Genomic DNA, 8,962 nt, shown 5'->3' with positions numbered 1-8,962 from the left:
GTGTGAGGTGGTATCTCCTTGTGGTTTTGATTTGCATTTCTCTAATAGCTAGTGAAGTTGAGCAATTTTTCATATGTTTGTTGGTCATTTGTATGTCTTCTAGGGAGAAATGTCTGTTCAGGTCTCCTGCCCATTTTTTAATTGGATTGCATTTTAATTATTGAGTTGTATGAGTTCTTTGTATATTTTGGATATTAGCCCCTTATTCGAGGCATTGTTTGCAAATATCTTTTCCATTCAGGTGGTTATCTCTTGTTATGTTGATGGTTTCTTTTTCTGTGAAGAAGCTTTTTAGTTTGATATAGTCCCATTTATTTATTTATTTTCACTTTTATTTCCATCACCTTTGAGGTCAAATTCATATAACTCTAAGACCAAGTTCAATGATTTTAGTACTCATGTTTTCTTCTATGGAATTTAATGTTTCAGGTCTTATATTTAGGTCTTCGATACATTTGAGTTAATTTTGGGGTATGGTGACAGATAGCAGTATAATTTTATTCTTTTGCATGTGGCTTTACAGTTTTTCCAGCACCGTTTATTGAAGAGGCTTTACTTTTTTCATTGTATTGTTTCTGACACTTTCATTGAAAATTATTTGCCCATACATATGGGAGTTTATTCTGGGATTTCAATTCTGTTTCATTGAGATGTGAGTTTGTTTTTCTGCCAATATCATACTGTTTTGATTATTGTCTCTTTGTAGTATAATTTGAAGTCAGACAGACTAATACCTTTGGCCTTCATATTTTTTCCATCAGGATTCTTTGGCTACTTGAGGTCTTTTATAAATCAGTGCAAATATGTTGATTATTGTTCTATTTCTTTAAAACATGTCATTTAGATTTTGATGGGCATTGCATTAAATCTGTATATTCCTTTGGGTATTATGGCCTTTTAAACTATGTTGAAATAGAAACTATGCTTCCAATTCACGAACATGGAATGTCTCCAATTTTTGTGTCCTCAATTTCTTTTGATAATGTCTTATAGTTTTCAATGTATAAGATCTTCACATGCTTCCTTATATTTCTTCCTAAGTTTTTATCCTTTTCATTGCAATTGGAAAAGGAATGTTTTTTTCATTCTTCTGAAAAATTTTTTTAGTGTATGAGAACACTATGAATTTTTGTATGTTGTTTTAGTATCTTGAAACTTTATTGTATTTGTTTATTTCTAATAGTTTTTTAGTGGAAACCTTAAAGTTTTCAACATAGAGAATCTTGTCACTTACAAAAGTGACAATTAACCTCTTCATTTCCAATGTGAATGTCTTTTACTTTCTTCTTTTCTCTGATTGCTCTAGTTAGGACTTCCAACACTATGTTGAATAAAAGTGGTAAGAGTGGGGAGCCTTGTCTTGTACCTGATCTTGGAATGTTTTTAGTTTTTCACCATTAAGTATGATATTAGCTGAGGGTTTATCATATATGACCTTCATTATGCTGAGGTACTTTCCTTCTACACTCAATTTATTAAGTGTTTTAATCATAAATAGATGCTATATCTTCTCAGGTGCTATTATGTATTTATTGATATGATCATACGGTTTTTATCCTTCATTTTGTTTATGTAGTTTATTATATTACTGAATTTACATATGTTGAACCATCCTTGTGCCCCTGGAATACAGAGATATTGATCTGGGGTGTGTGTGTGTGTGTGTGTGTGTGTGTGTGTGCGCGCGCGCGTGGGCGCGCAAGTGCGCATGCGCCCACGCGCCCACGTGTGTATTCTATTGTTACTAGGTTTACATATCAGGGTAAAGATGGACTCATAAAATGAGTTAGGAAATATTGCCTCTTCTTCAGTTTTTGGAAAAGCTTGAGAAGAACAAGTATTAAATCACCTTTCAATGTTAGGTAAAATTTACTACTGAAGTTATCTTGTTCTGGACTTTTACTATTTGAAAAATTTTTAATAATTGTTTCAATTTCCTTAATATTGATAGGGCTATTTAGCTTTTTCCAATGTTTTGTGATTCAGTCTAAGAAGGCTGTATATTTCTAAAGACTTATCCATTTTTTAAATATTTATTTGGTGGCATAGTCTTTCATATGTTCTTGTATAATCTTTCTAAAAATTGTATGTATGTATGTATGTATGTATGTATGTATGTATGTATGTATGTATTTATTTTGGTGACACTGGTTAATGAACTCCAGTAAGTTTCAAGTGTACAATTTAATAGCATTATGTGTTCCCCTTCCATAGATTTCCATTTATCACCACATATTTGATACCTTTTACCCATCTACTTTCCTCCTCTCGCCTTACTCCCCTACCCTCTGGTAACCAGTAGTCTATTGGCCATGACCATGAATCTTTATTTGTTTGTCCTTTTTGTTTGTTGCTTTTAGGTTTATATCCCACATATAAGTGACATCATGTGATTTTCAACTTTTTCTGTCTGGGTTATTTCACTTAGGACGATTATCTTGAGGTCAATCCATGTTGTCACAAATGGCAGTATTTCATCTCTTCTTATATGTGTACCATACTTCTTTAGTATGGCTGAGTAATATTCTATTGTATATATGTACTACAGCTTCTTTGGCCAATCATCTATTGTAGGACACTTTGGTTACTTCCATGTCCTGGCCACCGCGAATAATGCTGCTATGAACATCGGTATGCAAATATATTTTTGGATGTGAGTTTTCAAGCCTTTGGGGTAAATAACCAGTAGTGGGATTGCTGGATCATATGGTAGATCAATTCTTAGTTTTTTGAGGAAACTCCGTAGTGTTTTTCATAGCGGCTGTACCAATTCTCAGTTCCACCAGCAGTGTATGAGGGTTCCTTTTTCTCAGTATCCTCTCCAACATTTGCTATTATTTGTCTTGTTGATACCAGCTATTCTAAAAGGTGTGAGATAATACCTCATTGTAGTTTTTATTTGCGTTTCTCTAATAGCTAGTGATGATGAACACCTTTTCTTATGCTTGTTGGCCATTCGTATGTCTTCTTGGGAGAAGTGTTTGTTCAGGTACTCTGTCCATTTTTGATTGAGTTGTTTTTGTTGTCGTTGTTGTTATTATTGAGTTGTATGATTTCTTTGTATATTTTGGATATTAGGCCCTTATCGGATGTGTTGCTTGCAAATATATTTTCACATTCAGGTGATTGTCTCTTTATTTTGTCAATGGTTACTTTTGCTGTGCAGAGCTTTCAAGTTTGATGTAGTCCTACTCATTTATTTTTGCTTTTACTCCCCTTGTGTTTGAGGTCAAATTCATAAAATCCTCTTTAAGTCCAAGGTTCCTGAGATTATTTCCTATGTTTTCTTCTATATGCTTTATTATTTCAAGTGTTATATCCAGGTCCTTAATCTATTTTGAGTTAATTCTGGCGTGTGAGGATAAATAACAATCTAGTTGCATTCTTTTGAAGATGAGTTTCCAGTTTTCCCAGGACCTTTTATTGAAGAGGATTTTCTTTTTCCACTATATGTTTTTGACTTTTTTGTCAAAAATTATTTGCCCATATAAACATGGGTTTACTTCTGGACTCTCAATTTATTCCACTGGTCTGGATGTCTGTTTTTCTGCCAATACTATGCCATTTTGAATATTGTCGCTTTGTAGTATAATTTGAAGTCAGATAGAGTGACGCCTCCAGCTTTGTTCTTTTTTTCTCAGGATGACTTTGGCAATTCTGAGTCTTTGGTGCTTCCATACAAAGCTGATGATATTTTGTTCTATTTTTTTAAAAAAATCCCAATGAAATTTGAATGGGAGTACATTAAATCTGTATAATGCTTTAGGTAATATGGTTATTTTAACTATGTTGATTCTTCCAATCCAAGAACTTGGAATATCTTTCCATTTCTTTGTATCTTCTTCAATTTCTTTTAATAGGGTCTTATAGTTTTCATTATATAGGTCCTTCACATGTTTCATTAAGTTTATTCCTAGGTATTTTATTCTTTTTGTTGCAATTACAAAAGGAATGATTTCTTCCACTTCTTTTTCTGACTCTTCGTTATTAGAGTACAGGAATGCTATGGATTTTTGAATATCGATTTTGTATTCAGAAACTTTACTGCATTTGCTTATTGTTTCTAGTAGTGTTCTTGTGGAGTCTTCAGGGTTTTCTATATAATCATGTATTCAGCAAATAGTGACAGTTTGACTTCTTTGTTTCCTATTTGGATGCCTTTTATATCTTTCTCTTGTCTGATTGCACTTGCTAGGATCTTCGATGTCATACTGAAGAATAGTGGCGATAGTGGACAGCCTTGCCTTGTTCCTGTTCACCATTAAGTATAATGTTGGCTGAGGGTTTGTCATATACGGCATTTATTATGTTAAGGTACTTTCCTTCTATACCGATTTTGTTAAGTGTTTTGATCACAAATGGATGCTGTATCTTGTTGAAGGCTTTTTATGCTTCTATTGATATGATCATATGATTCTTATTTTTAAATTTGTTTATGTGGTGTATCACATTAATCGACTTGTGTTTGTTGAACCATCCCTGTGCCCCTGGAATGAAGCTTACTTGATCATGGCGTGTAATCGTTTTAAAATGTTTTTATATTCGGTTTGCTAATATGTTATTTAGGATTTTTGCATGTGTTCACCTTGGTTGTTCATGGTGTTTAAAGGACTATTTCTCTACCTGGTCATTAATGGAAAGTATTCTGCTTTTTTTTTCCCAGAAAGAAGATCTAGCGTATAAAGGTCTCCAGCCTGCTGCAAAAAAAAAGGCATTTTTCTTTTGGTATCTAGTAGATGGTGTCTAAGCTTCTTGGATCCCTGTTTTACATAAAGTATTAATTATGCTTTTTTTTTCTTACAGATATTGTCATGCTCACATTTCTCAGTCTCAGTCCTGTCAGTGTTAGGGACAGTTTTGGTAGTTTTGCTCAGATTCACCTGGAGCTCCGTGGTGTTTGGATATGGTGAGGAGGGGCCCTTTGGATTGGGGATGGAGGCTGCAGCTTAGCCTCACATTTTGCAACCAGGGTGATAATAATCAACTGTTGTTTCTCTTCTGTCCCTGCTTCTCCATCCACAGTTTTCTGCTTTCTGCTTTGAACCTGGGCACTGATGCTGGCCCTGTGGAACTCACAATTCTGCCAGGTAGGGCTATTCAAGGAACCTGCCACACTTTCATCCCTCCCCTCCTTTAGCAGGGAGCTCCAGCTTTGAGAGGCAGCTTTTTTGTTTCTTCCAGTCTACTGCCAGATTTCTGGCGTTCTGACGTGTGGTAGCTCTTATACTCAGACCCCACGCTCAGATGTGCTGGTCTGCAATTTGGGTGTTTTTTTGTTTTAGATGTCCAGCTTATGGTTTCAAAGAGAGAGATCTTGGGATGTCTCACTCTGTTTCTGATGTCACTTCTAGCATAATATTTTGCATTTGAGTGTTATCTGTTTTAACTTCATTCTCATTTCTGATTTTGTTTATTTATGTTCTTTCTCTCTTTTTCTTAATGCATATAGCCAGAAGTTTGTCAATTTTATTGATCTTTTTAAAGAATCAGCTCTTCATCGCATTAATTTTTTTGTCTTGTCTTTTTGTTCTCAATTTCATTGTGTTCTGTTCTAATTTTTATTATTTTCTTCCTACTGATAACCTTGGGGTTTTTTGCTCCTCTTTTTCTAGTTTTTAACATGCAATGTTAGGTTGTAATCTTTGAAGATAGGCTTGTGATGATATAAGCTTTACTCTTTTACAGCTTTTACTATATTTCATAACTTTTTGATAATTATAATTTCATTGTCATTTGTTTCTATGTTTCTTTATTTTTATTTTAAATGTCTTTTAACTTCTAATCGACATACAATATTATATTACTTTCAGCTGTACGAGCACAGTGATTAAATGTTTATATAACTTATAAAGTGATCACCCTGATAAATCCAGTACCCATCTGACCCCATACATAGTTATTACAATACTGCTCACTGTATTGCAAATGCTATATTCTACATCCCCATGACTACTTTGTAATTACCAATTTGTACCTCTTAATCTCATCCCTTTCTTCACCCATCCTTCTGCCCTAATCTGATAACAATCAAAATCTCCTTATAGACGACCTTGTTTCTGTTGCTTGTTTATCCTATTCATCAGATTCACAAATGACACTTGCCTTTCTCTGTCCAAATTACTCCATTCAGCATAATAATCCCTGTGTCCATATTCATGTTATTGCAGGTGGCAAGACTGCATTTTTTTTATGGTTGAGTAATATTCTATTGTATATAACCCACCTCTTTTTTATTCATTCTTCCATTGATGGACACCCAGGATGCCTCCATATCTTGGTTATTATAAATAATATTTCGATAAACATATGGATTCTCATGCCCCATCAAGGTAGTGTTTTGGGTTTCTTCAAATAAATATTCAGAAGTGGGATAACTGAGTTCTTCTTTGTCTCTTATTATAGCCTTTATTTTAAAGTTACAGCTTTTTTTGTCCTATTTTTTCAGGTATAAGTATTGCTACCCCAGCTTTTCTTGTGTGTTTTTCCATTTTCATAAAACAAAAAATTTTTTAAATCATTTATTTCCAGTATGTGTGTCTTTTTTTTTTTTTTTACACTTATAGCACCTGGTCTTCCTAGGTGGTCCTCCATCCAAGTACTACCCAGGCCCAACCCTGCTTAGTTTCCAAGATCAGATGAGATTGGGTGTGTCAGGGCGGCATGGCCATAGACTATGTGTGTCTTTTGATCTGATGTGAGTCTCTTATAGGCAGCATATGTAATGGTCTTGTTTTCTTATTCACTCAGCCACCCTATGTCTTTTAATTGGAACATTTAATTCATTTACATTTACAGTAATTGTTGACAGACAATGGACTAGTGGTTACCATGGGGAAGGGGGAGAGAGGAGGAGAAAAAAGTAAATAAAATAAAATGTTTAAAAAATAAAGAAATTGTCAATAGATATTATTGCTATTTTATTATTTATATTTTTAAATCTTTTTTCTTTTTCTTAAAGAAGTCCCTCTAACAATTACCATAATATTGGCTTTGTGATGATAAACTCAGAATTTTCTTGTCTGTGAAGCTCTTTGTCCTTTGATTCTAAAAGATAGCTTTGCTGTGTACAGTATTCTTGGTTGTAGGTCCTTGCTTTTCATCATTTTGCATATTTCACACCTAGCTCTTTTGGCTTGCAAAGTTTCTCTTGAGAAATCAGCTGACAGTCTTATGAAAGTTCTCCTGCTCCCATTTTGTTTCATTCTTTTTCTGGAGCTTTGCTTTGTTCTTTTATTTGGGACATATTTCTTTGTCTTCCCATTTTGGCTGCCTACTTGTGTTTGTTTCTATGTATTAGGTGGGGCTGCTATTTCTCCTGGCCTAGTAGAGTGGCCTTATATAGTAGGTGTGCTGTGGGACCCAGTGGTACAGACTTTCTGTTCACTGAACTGAACGCTCCCGATATGTCTTTTGTTTGAATTGTTTGTGCCCTCCTGTTGTAGTTGAGACTTGATTGCTGTTTACTCATCAATGGAAGGGATTGACCATTGGGCTGATTGATTGTGATAAGTGGCTGTCACCAGTGGAGGAGCTATTGTGCAGGAAATGATGCTACAGAACAGGATTCACTTTAGCATGACTTTGCTGCCTGCCCTATCTTCCCTTTCGGTGTGTCACTCTCAAATGTGGTCCTGAGTTGTGCTCTGACTCAGACCATATTCAGCCATCAGGCAATACAGTCTGGGGCTCCCTGAGAGGGGCTCAGCCACAGACCAAATTCAGTCATAGCATGTGTCCAGCCCAGGGCCACTTCATATGGTCCACCAAGCAATCCACAAATGGTTATCACCCACACTGGATTCAGAAGTGCCTCATTAGGCCAAGTTGCAAAACAAAGTTGGTTGCCACTAGTGCCCAGCTTGGAGTTGCTCAGCAAGAGGTATGGACACACTGAAGCCAGATGGTGATTGTGATTTGTTATGATTGAGAGGTTTTAGGAAGGTCCACAGCATGAGTGAAGGCAAATTGTTTGTATGGAAAAGCCACTAGAGGCAGCCTGGTTGGTCCTGCACACCGATAAGGGAGGGATCTCAAGAGATCACTAGGGTGAAGTGAATGATTTCAACCAGGTTGATGGAGACTCAGGCTTGGTGCCTACCTGGGTCTGCAAGCCAAGCTCAACAATGGAACAATGGCTTTTGCCAGCACTTCTGTCAGGAACAAAGTTGTCCCTACACTCCTTTTCCTGAAGCTAGATAATTCAGTTCTTCCCTGTATGTCCCTGGTGCCTTTTGAGCTGATACCCCAGAGCTGGAGCTAGGAGTGAGTGAGTTCATCGGTGAGTAAGTCCACATGTGGGCCCCTTAAGAAAAACGTTTGCTTTTCTCTCGGTCCTCTGTTTCATTCAGACACAATCTCTGCTGGTTTTCACAGCCAGAATTTGTTGGGACACCTCTTTCTGGCACTGGAACCCTGGGCTGGGGAGCCCAGTGTGGAGCCAGGACCCCTCGCTTTTCTAACAAAACATCCGCAGCTGAGATATTTCTCCCAACTCTCAATTGCCATACTCTGATGTGGGACCAGCCTGTTTTGTATCTCCACTCTTCCAATCAGTCTTGAGGTGGCCTCTTCTGTGTGTCCCCAGTTATAGGATTTCTCAGGCAAATCTCAATGATGGCTGTCATGTTGCTTAGTTGTGATTTTGATATGGTTGTGAGAGGAGGTGAGCACAGAGTTTACCTACACACTCTGCTATAATGACAGGAATCTCTTGTTGTTGTTTTTTTATCTGAAGTTTGTTTCATCAGATATAAGTATGCCTACACCCACTTTTCTTTGACTGCCATTTGGTTGGAGTATATTTTTCCACTTTTTCACTTTGAGTCTATATTTGTCCTTGCAGCTGAGATGTGTCCCTTGAAGGTTTTTTTTGTTTGTTTGCTTGTTTGTTTGTTTTTGATTTGTTCTGCTACTCTGTGCCTTTTTATTTGTAAGTTAAGTCCATTTACATTTATGGTGTTTA

At 36.2% G+C, this 8,962-nt stretch overlaps 1 pseudogene; it reads right to left on the bottom strand.

The window, feature by feature from the left end:
• Positions 1-6,554: 6,554 nt before the first annotated feature.
• On the bottom strand, positions 6,555-6,672 carry LOC118605915 (annotated as a pseudogene).
• Positions 6,673-8,962: the final 2,290 nt, after the last annotated feature.

This window comes from Rousettus aegyptiacus, unplaced genomic scaffold (genome assembly GCF_014176215.1).
Source record: "Rousettus aegyptiacus isolate mRouAeg1 unplaced genomic scaffold, mRouAeg1.p scaffold_m13_p_7, whole genome shotgun sequence".
Lineage (NCBI taxonomy): Eukaryota > Metazoa > Chordata > Mammalia > Chiroptera > Pteropodidae > Rousettus > Rousettus aegyptiacus.
This window is presented reverse-complemented; position numbering and strand designations above follow the sequence as displayed.